Consider the following 11791-nt stretch of genomic DNA (forward strand, 5'->3'; position numbering starts at 1 on the left):
GCCCCAGTCCAAAGGCCAGTAGACCTGAGACCCACAAAAAGCCAATATTTCAGTTAAAGCCTGAAGGTAGGGAAGTGCCCCCCCCCAATATCCCACCTTGAAGGTAGCAGGAGGAATTCCCTCTTACTCAGGGGGAGGTTCAGCCTTTTTATTTTATTTAGACCCTAAACTGATTAGATAAGGCACACCCACATTGAGGAGGGAAATCTGCTTTACTCAGTCTACTGATTTAAATGTTAATCTCATCTGCAAACATCCTAACAGACACATCTAGAAAAATGTTTGATCAAATGTCTGAGTACCCTGTGGCCCAGTCAAGTTGACACATGATATTAACCAACACATCCCCAAGACAACCGAGCAAAAGTGAAAGAACAAACTTTCTCTAATCATGGTTTCCTGCTGGTCACTGTCCCTTTCTCCTTTTTGTCTCAGTGGAACTTCTGGAAAAGTTATTTGCCCTTGCTCATCCACTTCCCACCCTCCTGGCCCCTCAGCCCAATCCATTCAGGCTTCTGCCTCCCACACTGTCCTTGAAGAAGTGGCTTGTGGTCATTGCCATATACAGTGGACATTGGCAGCCTCATCTTACTGACCTCTTTGGGGCTCTTGGCCCCATTGACTATGCCCTGCTTTGGATCCCTTGTTTGGCCCCTGAGGTACCACTCTCAATCCCAGTGTTCTCACAGTGCTGACTACTCCTCTCTGGCAGTCCCCATCAGCTCCTTTGCTGGCTCTTCTTGTGTTCAAGGTTTCAACATTGGTCTTAGCATGGGTGTTTTAGGTTTTCTTTCATTCTTGACCTTTTCCCTGGAGCGGGTTATACCTCTTCTGCTTATACACAAAAGGCTCTCAAACCTGCCCAACATCCTTGACTTCTTCCTGTGTTCCGAGTCTGTCTCCCACTGCCCATTGAACATTTCTGTCTGGATGCTTTAAGACACCTTGACACACTACCTGTCCCATCTTCCCCTTTCCTCTCCCCTCACATGACCAAGGTCACCACCACCAGCCCAATCACTCAGAAAATCCAGTCATCCCTACCCAGTTTGTCTCTACCTCCTTAGGGTTAATGGTGTATCAGCCCTGCAAATGGACCTCTTAAATCCCCATTATACCATTCCTTCTTCCTCATCCTCACCAACACTGCAAGCTGTTTACTGCTACTTGTTGTCTCCTTTCTCACCCACCTCCCACATATCTCCACACAGCCACCGAAATAATCTTCCTAAAATGTAATTCATTTGTACAACCCCCTCCCCCAGCATTGGTTCTACACTGTCTACTGGACAAAATCCAGACTTTTCCTTGACATAGACTACAAAGCTTTCCCAGATCCACTTTTCCATCTCCATTTCCCCCTTTCTTCCTACTAAACTCTGGAAACTATTACACAGAATTTCCAAGCATTCTATGAATGTGTTGTGCTCTTTCACATATATCTACATATCCTTAGCTCATGCCATCTCCCCATCCTGGAGTGCCCTTTTAACTTTTCTCTACCTCAATGTAAATGCCTGGAAATAATAAAGATTGAAGTAGGGAAAAAACCCAAAAACAAACAGAAAATAGAAGAATGATAGAGAAAATCAATGAAATCAAAAGTTCGTTTTTCAAAATGAGCAAAAATGACCAAACTTAAGCTAGAATGACCAAGTGAAAAAAGAGAAGATTCAAATTACTAAAACCAGGAATAATATAGGTGATTTGACTACCAGCTTTACAAAAATAAAAAGAATTAGAAGGGAAGAGCATGAACAACTATATGCCAACAAATTACATAACTAGACAAAATGGACAAATTTCTAAAAAGACATGAACTACTGAGACTGACTGAAGAAGAAATAGAAAACTGAAAAGATCTATAACAAGTAAAGAGTTTGAGTCAGTAATACCAGTAAAAAAAACTTCCAAAAACAAAAATCCAAGGCCAGATGGCTTCCCCAGAGAGTTTTATCAAAGGTTTAAAGAATCAGTAATGCAAATCTTTTGGGAGTTCCCATTGTGTCTCAATAGTAGCAAACCTGACTAGTACCCATGAGGACATGGGTTTGATCCTTGGCCTTGCTCAGTGGGTTAAAGATCCAGTATTGCCATGAGCTGTGGTGGAGGTTGCTGATGCAGCTCAGATCCAAAGTGGCTGTGGCTGTGGCTGTGGCTGGAAGCTGTAGCTTTGATTTGACCCCTAGTCTGGGAATTTCCATAAGCCATAGCTGAAGCCCTAAAAAGACACACACACACAAAAGCAAATCTTTTATAGATCCTAACCAAAAAAAAAAAAAAAGAGAGAGAAAGGAGGCCTTCTCAAGTCATTCTATGAAGTCACTATTATCCTGATACCAAAACCAGACAAAGACTTCATAAGAAAACTACAAACAGTGATACTTGTGATTGATGTGAAAACCCTCAACAAAACATTAGTGAACTGAATCTAGTAGCTCATAAAAAGGATTATAAACCATGATACAATGGGATTTGTCCTAGGAGTCAACATATAAAAGTTGGTTCAGGAGGATTAAGATGGCAGAATAGAAGGACTCAACTTCTCTCCTAGAAACAACAAAATTCACAACTAAAGATTGAGCAGTCTCCACCCAAATGGACTGGAAACCTTAAAAAAGATACCCTACTCCAGAAGAAAAAGAGGAGGTCACATCAAGAGGTCCGGAGGGGTGATTTCACAATATGAACAACCCCCATACCTCCTGGGTGGGAAGCTCCACAGACTGGAAACTAACTGGTTCACAGAGACACACCTACAGGAGTGAGAGTTCTGAGCCACACATCAAACTGTCAAGGGTGGGGATCTGGCACTGGGGAGAAAGAGCCCCTGGAGCATCTGGCATTGAAGGCCAGTGGGGCTTGTGCACAGGAGCTCCACAGGACTGGGGGGAAACAGAGACCCCATTCTTAAAAGGCACACACGGATTACCACATGCACTGGGTCCCAGGACAGAGCAAGGTCTCCATAGGAATCTGGGTCAAACCTGACTGCAGTTCTTGGAGGACATCCTGGGAAAACAGGGGTGAATGTGGCTTGTTGTGAGGGGAAGGACATTGAAAGCAAAGTTCTTGGGAATATTCAGCAGCATGCCTTTCTCTGGAGGTGGCCATTTTGGGAAAGTCTGGCCCCACCCATCAGTCAGCACTGAGAAGCCCCAGGGCAAACAACAATCCAGGGGGGATCAAGCCCTGCCCCTCAGTAAACAGGCAACCTAAAGACGCCTCAGGCACACAGCTGCCTCTAATCCCATCCAGAGACTAAGCCCCACCCACCAGAGGGATTAGAATCAGCTCCACCTATCAGTGGGCAGGTATCAGCCCCTCCCATCAGGAAGCCTACAGCAAGCCCCCATACCACAAGGATGGCAGACACCAGAAGTAAGAGAGGCTACAACTCTATTATCTGTAAAAAAGGTCACCACACCAAAAACCTATCAAAATGAAAAGACAAGAGAACTATAACTCAGATAAGGGAGAAAGGAAAAACCCCAGAAAACCAGCTAAACGATGAGGAGATTCTCAGCCTCCAGGAAAAAGACTTTAGATTGTTGATGCTGAAGATGATGCAAGACATTGGAAATAAACTGGAGGCAAAGATGGATAACTTACGGGAAACACTGACCAAAGAGATACAAGATATAAAACTTAAACAAGAAGAGATGCAAAATACAATAACTGAAATAAAAAATTCACTAGAAGCAGCTAACAGCAGAATACAGGAGGCAGAAGAATGAATAAGTGAGGTGGAGGGCAGATTAGTAGAAATTATGGATGCAGAACAGAAAAGAGAAGAAAGATTGAAAACAAATGAAGAGAGTCTCAGAGAACTCTGGGACAACGTGAAACGCACCAACATCCATATTATAGGGGTGACAGAAGGAGAAGAGAGAGAGAGAAGGGGACAGAAAAAATATTCCAAGAGATAATAGCCAAAAACTTCCCTAACATGGGAAAGGAACCGCTCACTCAAATTCAGGAAGCACAATGAGTACCATATAAAATAAACCCAAGGAGGAATACATTGAGATACATATTAATCAAACTGAAATCTTGAAAGCAGTTAGGCAAAAGAAACAAGTAACATACAAGGGAATCCTAATAAGGTTATGGGCAGATTTTTCAGCAGAAACTGCAGGCCAGAAGGGAGTGGCATGATATACTTAACGTGATGAAAGGAAAAAACCTCCAACCAAGATTACTCTACCCAAGGCTCTCATTCAGATTTGAAGGAGAAATCAAAACCTTCGCAGATAAACAAAAGCTGAGAGAATTCAGCAACACTAAACCAGCCTTACAACAAATACTAAAGGAACTTCTCTAGGCAGAAAAGAAAAGAGAGCAATAGGCAACAAAAATTCCCCAAATGACAAGGCTCACCAGTAAAGGTATATATACAGTAAAGATACAAAATCATCCATGCACAATTATACCACCAAAATCAGAAATCATGAGAAGAGGTGGGTACAAATACAGGACACTGGAGATGAACTTGCAATTAAGAGACCAACAACTTAAAATAATCTCATATACATATAGACTCATATCAAAACTTCAGAATAACTGCAAACCAAATTCTACAATTGATACACAAACAAGGAATCTCTGAAGAAGAAATATATCTCATAGTAAATAAGTGCATAATCCACCATGAAGGGGGTCATTTGACATCATTCTTGGAATGCTGAAGTCTTCTTACATCTGATTCTGATTTCCTCTCCATCAAAGAACTTATGATAATTATAATTAAATAATGCAACTGTATGATTAAATAATACAGTTCTACAATTGTATTATTAATAAACTTTTCTCTCCATAGTAGAAAAAAAAAGTTGATTCAGCATACAAAAATCAATCAATATAATATACCATATTAATAAAGAGGAGAACCCATATGATTATTTTGATAGACACAGAAAAAACATTTGATAAAATCTAACACCATTTTATGAGCAACACCTTCAACAAACTAGGAATAGAAGGGAACTTCCTACATCTAATAAATGGCATCCATGGAAACCCTATATCTTACACCATATTTAATAATGAAAGACTGGAATCTTACTGCTTAAGATCAGGAACAAGCCAAGGATATCTTCTATTGCCTCTTCTATTCAATAGTGCAGTGAAAGTTATGGCCAGAACAACTAGGTAAGAAAATGAAGATGCATTCAGTTTGGAAATAAAGAAGTAAAACAATCTGTGTTTGCAGATGACATGATCTTGTATCTAGGAACAACCCCACCCCAACTCCATCTGTGAAGAAGCTATTAAAATTAAGGACCAAATTAAGTAAGGTTGCATAATACAAGATTGATCCCAGGTTATCCTAATTTAATCAAGGATTGGCATAATTTTTGAAGCTGGGTTTCAGTTCCTTTGAGGAGTAGTCTCTTCATAGCATCTCATGGTCAAGTAGCTTCAAATTCTGGGCTAACTTCTCTGGGATTCTCCCTCTTCCCCACAATTTCTCACTGTCTTGCTAGCTGTCCAGTGATGTTAAGATCTCCTACTGTTAACCAGAAGGAGAGTTAGTCTGGTCCACCTGGTCCACCATTTCTGGACACAGAACCTATCTCACAGCAGTTTGCTTCTTCATAGGAAAGATTATGGGCTTACATTTTCTCCAGAAAATTTATGTTTACTTTTGTCAGGTGCCAGGGAGTACTATCAACTTCAGCTCACTCTCCATTTGGGAGTTGTTCAGTTTTCACAGGGAGTATGAATTCTTGTTACATTCTTTCTGTGTTCACCCATTGATGGTAGTGACCTTCAAGAGTCCTGTCTTTTTAAAATTTATTTATTTATTATTTTTTTGGTCTTTTTTTGTCTTTTCCAGGGCCGCACCCACAGCATATGGAGGTTCCCAGGCTAGGGGCCGAATCGGAGCTGTAGCCAGTGGCCTACACCACAGCCACAGCAACTCAGGATCCGAGCTGCCTCTGCAACCTACACCACAGCTCATAGCAATGCCAGATCCTTAACCTACTGAGCGAGACCAGGGATCGAACCCACAATCTCATGGTTCCTAGTCGGATTCGTTAACCACTGAGCCACAGTGGACTCTCCTCAAGAGTCCTGTCTTTATTCAGGGGCCTCTGACCAGAATTCTCCCCCTCACCACTCCTAAATTTGTGCTCAACATAGCTCAGTGCAGCTGTGGCTCTAGGCCACCAGGAACCAGCAGATGCCTCCAGCACAAAAGTCATTTCACTCAAAATTTTGATTTCATTGTGATTCCTGCCCTCTGATTATTTTCCTTACTTTATTGCTAGCTCAGCCAAACTTTCAACATGTGTAGCTAAAATTATTTTGTCATTTTAATATGGAGTGGTCTGGGAGGAATTTTTGAGAAGATACAGTCTGCCATTTTGCTGTATGAATTTCACAATGTTAACTCATCACTTAAAATTAATAAAATAAGGAGTTCATATTGTGGCTCAATGGGTTAAGGACCTGATGTTTTCTCTGTGAGGATGCAGGTTCGATCCCTGAGCTGGCTCAGTGGGTTAAGAATCCCGGGTTGTTGTAAACTGTGGCAGATGCAGCTCAGATTCAGTGTTGCTGTGGCTCTGGCTCAGGGCCAGCTGCAATTCTAATTGGGCCCCTAGCTTGGGACTCGCATATACTGTAAAAAGAAGAAAACAAACAAATAAAAATTAATAAAGTAAGGTTAAGAACAAATATAATAGTAGTTTCCCTTACTTCTTCCTGTTTTATCCAGTAATTATCATATGTGGGAGTGGGCATTCAAAGCACAAGATCTGGCATCAAAAAACCTGGGCTTCCCTCCTGACTCTGCCAGAAACAGTGGAATGACTTCATGCAAGCCACTTTCAGTTTTAGCATCTATAAAAAAGAATATATTCCCTCAATATTTACGGAAATTTGAGGGATGTCAGATTACTAAATTGTGACCTCCTTGAGTCAATAAATACTCATTGAGCACTGACTATTTATTTATTTATCTAATTTATTTACTTATTTGGGCCACACCCCCGGCATAAGAAGTTCCTGGGCCAGGGATCAAATTAGAGCTGCAGCTGAGGCAATGCTAGATCCTTAATCCACTGTGCCAGGCTGAGGACTGAAGCTGCCCTACCAGAGACACACCAGATCCTTAACCCTCTGTGCCTCAGTAGGAACTCCGAGCATCTACTATTTTAAAGACACTTTTCCAAGTGCTAGAGATATGCACAGAAATGTGTGTGTGTGTGTGTGCACACGTGTGGTAACATAATAAAATGAGGAAAAGCAAATTATGTGATATTTTCGATGGTAATAAGTACTATATCAAAATGTAATGCAGGAGTTCCCGTCGTGGCTCAATGGTTAACGAATCCGACTGGGAACCATGAGGTTGCGTGTTCGATCCTTGGCCTTGCTCAGTGGGTTAAGGATCTGGCGTTGCCATGAGCTGTGGTGTAGGTTACAGACGCTGCTCGTATTCCGCATTGCTGTGCCTCTGGCTTAGGCTGGGGGCTACAACTCCGATTCAGCCCCTAGCCTGGGAACCTCCATGTGCCGCAGGAGTGGCCCTAGAAATGTCAAAAGGACCAAAAAAAAAAAAAAAAAAGAAGTAATGCAGATAAAGTAAAGAGAATAGGAATATGCGTATGGAGGTATGGCTATTATTTCTGCATCCCAAACAACTGACCATGACCTGGTGCGACTCTGAATAAATATTTGATAGGTGAATTAACAGCTCGCAAGACACCTGTCCTGTGTATGGCAATAACAGTAGCTTTTGTTTTGTAGAATGGATATAATTGCTACTGGATTTCCGTCTTTGTGCCCACTTGATGGCAGGTTTAGGGGTCCTTTGAGGCTCACAAAGCTGTGCTTGGCTCAGAAGTTATCCTGATGAAAACTGGGGTAGATATCCAACTCCCTTCCTTCTTCTGGAAGAGCCCTCTGTACGGGGCATCCCTTCTTATGGGGCATCATTCTGGTCTACAGGGCTGACACCTTCCTGTCCGGGTTCTCCCTTACTTCTTAGGCGAGGCGGGAAGCCCTAAGTCCAGGCTGAGGGCCCTGAGCCTGCGTTGCAGGTCCTGGTGCAGGCTCAGGTGGAGCCCAGATGTGCGCCCACATGGGTGAGAGGCAGCGGAGGGAGGACGGCAACTCGACGCACAGAGTGAGGGCGCCCGGCCGGCAGGGGGCACTGTGACGTCGCGTTGGCTCCAACCTGGAGGCATGCTCCTTGCTGCCTGCTTGGTCAGTGAGTGACAGAGCTTGGATTTAAACTCCCATCAATTTGATATCAATGGTCATGGTTTTCCTACTGTCCTTGGCTCATTTTCCTCGAACTCAGGCTGGGGCTTGTCACTCAGAGCGCTCAGAAGGCACTGGGTTCTGGCACAAGACTTCTTTTGACAGATGCAGAAAAACTGACAAGAGGCTCTACGGGGTTTGCCAGACCTGTGCTCACGCCCCTGGGTCTCAGCGTAAAATGAGAACTTTCAAGAGATGTGTGATTGTGAGCAAGCCCCTGACCTCCAGGGCCTCCGATTCCTTGTGTGTCCCCACAGCCCATGCCAGTCAGAGGCTCCTGTGCTTGAAGATTCCAGGATGAAGCTGGAACCAAGAGACTTAAGTGCAGCAGCCCCAAACATCTGGCCTCGAGGACCTCTCTCCTAAACCTCTCCTCTGCCTGAGGTGCTGAACAAAGTGCCCTGGGGCCAGCTAGGGATGCCCTTGTTTATCCATTATTGCTGGCCTGGCTCCTTCTTCCCCCCCCTGCCCCCCTCACTTTCGGTGGAGGAAGCTGCCCATCCCCTACCACTAAACCACTGGTTCCTGAATGTCAGAGGCCAGAGGAGGTAGCCACTCCCTGGAGGCAACTCTCCTTACCTAGAACGGAGGTTTTCCATCTTTCACACTACTCTGTTATGCAGGCTGCTGTGAGCATCAGGTGGATTACTCAGGGGAGGGTGGATGACTTGAAGGCTTCTCCTGATGGTGCATCTCTGGCTAGACCTCACCCCTCTCCTGGCCCAAACTGCCAAAGCCACCATCCCTGCCTGCCCGCTGTCCCTCAGAGGCCAAGTGTTCAATGGGGAGGCAGTGCCAGGGGATGGGAAAGTTTGGGGGTTGGGGGAATTCTGTCTACTGATGAAGACTCTGAGCTAGAAAAAGAGGGGACAGGATATCTATCCAGGAAATGCCATTTTTTCAGGAGAAGAATGGTGAGAGCAGACATCCTTGTCTTGTTTCTGATCTTAGGAAGAAAGCATTCAGTCTTTTACCTTTGAGTATAATGCTGTTTGTTTCCTATATATCTTATTTACAATGTCGTGTTAATTTCTGTTGCACAGCAAAGTGACTCAGTTATAAACATATATATATTCTTTTCCATTATGGTTTATCCTAGGATAATGAATATTGTTCCCTATCCTATATAGTAGGAACTTGTTTATCTCTTCCATGTGTAATAGTTTGCATCTACTAACCCCAAGCTCCCAGTCCATCCCATTCCCTCCACCCTTTCCCTTGGCAACCACAAGTCTTTTCTCTATGCCTGTGAGTCTGTCTCTGTTTTGTAGATGGGTTCATTTGTGCCATATTTTAGATTCCAAATATAAGTGATATATGGTATCTGTCTTTTTCTGACTTATTTCTCTAATTGTATCCACGTTGATGCAAATGGCATTATTTTGTTCTTTTTATGGCTGAATAGTATTCCGTAGTACATATATACCACATCTTCTTTATCCATTCATCTGTCAATGGATATTTAGGTTGCTTCCATGTCTGAGCTATTGTGAATAGTGCTGCTATGAACATAGGGGTGCATTATTTGAGTTATTTTTGTCAAGTATATATGTCCAGGAATAGGTTTGCTGGGTCATATGGTAATTTCATATTTTGTTTTCTGAGGAACCTCTTTATAGTTTTCCATAGTGGCTGTACCAACTGACATTCCCACCAAGAGTATAGGAAGGTTCCCTTTTCTCCACACCTTCTCCAGCATTTGTTATTTGTAGTCATTTTAATGATGGCCATTCTGACAGGTGTGAGGTAATATCTCACTGTAGTTTTGAATTTCATTTCTCTAATAGTTAGCAATCTTGAGTAACTTTTCATGTTCCCATTGGCCATGTGTATGTATTCTTTGGAGAAATGTCTACTCTTCTGCCCATTTTTCAATTGGGTTGTTTTTGTTGTTGTTGTCAAATTGTTCAAACTGTTTGTATATTTTGGAAACTAATTCCTTGTTGGTTGCATCATTTGCACATATTTTCTCCCATTCCATAAGTTGTCTTTTCATTTGTTTATGGTTTCCTTTGCTGTGCAAAAGCTTGTAGGTTTGATTACATCCCATTGGTTTATTTTTGTTTTTATTTCTATTGCCTTGGGAGACCGACCTAAGAAAAAATTGGTATGATTTTATGTCAAGAATTTTTTGCCTGTGATCTCTTCCAGAAGTTTTATAGTGTCTTGTCTTTTTTTCTTTTTGGTCACACCCATGTCATGTGGAATTTCCTGGGCCAGGGATAAAACCTGTGCCACAGTAGTGACAACGCCAGGTCCTTAACCTGCTGAGCCACAGAGGAACTCCCATGGTGTCTTGACTTATATTTAAGTCTTTAAGCCATTTTGAGTTTATTTTTGTGCCTGGTGTGAGGGTATCTTCTAACTTCATTGATTTATAGACAGCTGTCAAAAATATGGAATGCTTCACAAATTTGAGTGTTATCCTTGTGCAGGAGCCATGCTAATCTTCTCTGTATCATTTCAATGCTAGTTTATTTGCATTCCTTGTTTCTTTTATTATATATATTTTGAGTTACCTTAGTGGTTGTCCTAACAGGTTGTCCTGTTAATTTATAAATTATAAGTTAACATCATAATTTATAGCAACCTGGCTTGGGATAATACCAACCTAATTTTAATGGTATACAAAACTTTGCTCCTGTAAGGCTCAGTTTCTTCTTCCTTTTTAATGCTCTTATTGTCACAAAAGTACACCTCTATATATTATGCACCTGTTAAAATGGACTTAAAATTATTGTTTTATGTAGTTGCCTTTTAAATTATATAGAAGAAAGGTATTACAAACAAACAATACCTCCTAAATTATGCTGTTGTCTTAGTCAGTGTAGGCTGCTATAACCAAATATCAAAGACTGAGTGGCTTAAACAACAGTTATTTCTCATAATTCTGGAGGCTAAGTTCAAGATCAAGGTGCTAGATGGTTGAGTTTTGATAGGGGCCCTCTTTCTGGCTTGAAGATGGACAACTTCTAGCTGCAGAAGGCAAAGAAATCTCCTGTCTCTTCTTTTTTGTATAAGGGCACTAATCCCATCATGAGGGCCCCAGCCTCATGACCCAAACTAATCTTAATTACCTCCAAAAGTCCATTTCCAAATATGAGGATCCCATGGGGAATTAGGGCTTAACATATGAATACTGGAGGCCTACAATCTTTCATTCCATAGAAACTGCTTTTATATTTACCTATGTAGTAAGTTTTACCAGTGCTCTTACATCTTCATGTGGATCCATATTTCTTGGCCATCTGCCTCTTCTGCCTTCCTGTTCTTCCTTTTTGCTAACTTATCTTCTTTCCCCACAGCTTCAGGCATCCTTTTATTCATCCTTGGGCCTCTAAGAATTGTACTTCCTATCTGTGCAACCATGACCTCTGCTGCTTTGCAAGGCTGCCTTCTCTCCCACCCTCATCCTAAATGCCATGCAAGGACATCTGTTTCCAAACCTGTCAGAACATAACCCACTTGAAGGAAAGTTGACTTTAGACACTATAGTATTTTCCTTTGTCTTTAGAAG

At 42.2% G+C, this 11791-nt stretch overlaps 1 pseudogene; it reads right to left on the bottom strand.

The window, feature by feature from the left end:
- Positions 1–10664: 10664 nt before the first annotated feature.
- LOC125121660 (uncharacterized) lies at positions 10665–10758 on the bottom strand (annotated as a pseudogene).
- Positions 10759–11791: the final 1033 nt, after the last annotated feature.

Source organism: Phacochoerus africanus, chromosome 2 (genome assembly GCF_016906955.1).
Source record: "Phacochoerus africanus isolate WHEZ1 chromosome 2, ROS_Pafr_v1, whole genome shotgun sequence".
Lineage (NCBI taxonomy): Eukaryota > Metazoa > Chordata > Mammalia > Artiodactyla > Suidae > Phacochoerus > Phacochoerus africanus.